This window comes from Mustela nigripes, chromosome 10 (assembly GCF_022355385.1).
Source record: "Mustela nigripes isolate SB6536 chromosome 10, MUSNIG.SB6536, whole genome shotgun sequence".
NCBI lineage: Eukaryota > Metazoa > Chordata > Mammalia > Carnivora > Mustelidae > Mustela > Mustela nigripes.
In genome coordinates, this window is record NC_081566.1 from 41964722 (window position 1) to 41966130 (window position 1409).

Below are 1409 nucleotides of genomic sequence, written 5' to 3' on the forward strand. Positions count from 1 at the left end.
GGGGACGCCTGGGTGGCTCAGTTGGTTAGGCAGCTGCCTTCAGCTCGGGTCATGATCCCAGGATCCTGGGGCCGAGTCCTGCATTGCTCCTTGCTCCTCTGGGAGCCCGCTTCTCTCTCTCCCTCTGCCTGATGCTCCCCTGCTTGTGCTCTCTCTCTGTCAAATAAATAAATAAAATCTTAAAAAAAAAAAAATCTAGTGGGGATGCCTAGGTGGCTCTGTTAGTTGAGTGTCTGCCTCTGCCTCAGGTCGTGATCTTAGGGTGCTGGGATGGAGTCCCGCATCAGGCTCCTTGCTCAGCGGGGAACCTGCTTCTCCCTCTGCTTATAGCTTCCCCTGCTTGTGCTCTCTCTCTGTCGAATAAATAAATTATTTTTAAAAAATCTTATTTATTTATTTGGCAGAGAGAGAGAGAGAGAGATCACAAGTGGGCAGAGAGGTAGGCAGAGAGAGAGGGGGAGGCAGGCTCTCTGCTGAGCAGAGAGCCCAGTGCAGGGCTCCATCCCAGGACCCTGAGACCATGACCTGAGCCTAAGGCAAAGGCTTAACTCACTGAGCCACCCAGGTGCCCCAAATAAACAAAATCTTAAAAAAAAAAACACCCCAAAACCACTAGTTGTAATACTACCTATGACCACCATGTTTTCAGAAAGGAAGGGACGTTTGAATGCCATAAATATATGAAGGATATAATCTCCAATAAAGGACAGTCTTTTGAAGGACATCCTAGAATTTCGTGGGGAGAGTTAACCTCATTCTTATCTTTCTGACGTCATCCCGGATGTGACGTCATCGTCTGGACTTCCTCCGCCTTCACAAGGGACTGGCCCTGGATAGAATTCCCCTTCCTGCGTCCTGGGCCCATCTCCGTCTTTTTGGCTTTGTCTTGAGAGGAAGAAAATCGTCATGTTAGGGAAAGTTGGGAGAGACTTTGAAACTGGCGGCAAAGATTATTATGGGCTGTCCTGTCCCGTCTCCCTCTGGATTATCTTTGTCTTCCTTCGTCGTTGAGCAAAACTGGAGAAAACTGAGAAGAGTGCAAATGATTTTGCCCACGGATATACAAACCGTATCCACGGAAATGCAACTGATGATTGCCCGAGGACAGGGAGCTGCGTGCCTCTGTTCAGTGAATTAAGTGCAGCCTTCCTGATGGCTTGTGTATGTGTCTGTCTGGCTTCTCTGAGCACTTGTGACATCTTACTAGGTCCCTCATTAATTGCCCAGCGGGATGAAATCATTGACACGTGTTACTTTCACATTTGCCCGAGGGGCTTGATTGGACCTTTAAAACACTTGTGGGTTGCCACTAAGCTCTGCAGTTGCAAGGGTACGAGGAGGTCATGGCTAAGCCTACACCTTGCCTTCCCGGGCTGGGACAATCCGTGCTTCCTCCCGGCTTCCGAGCC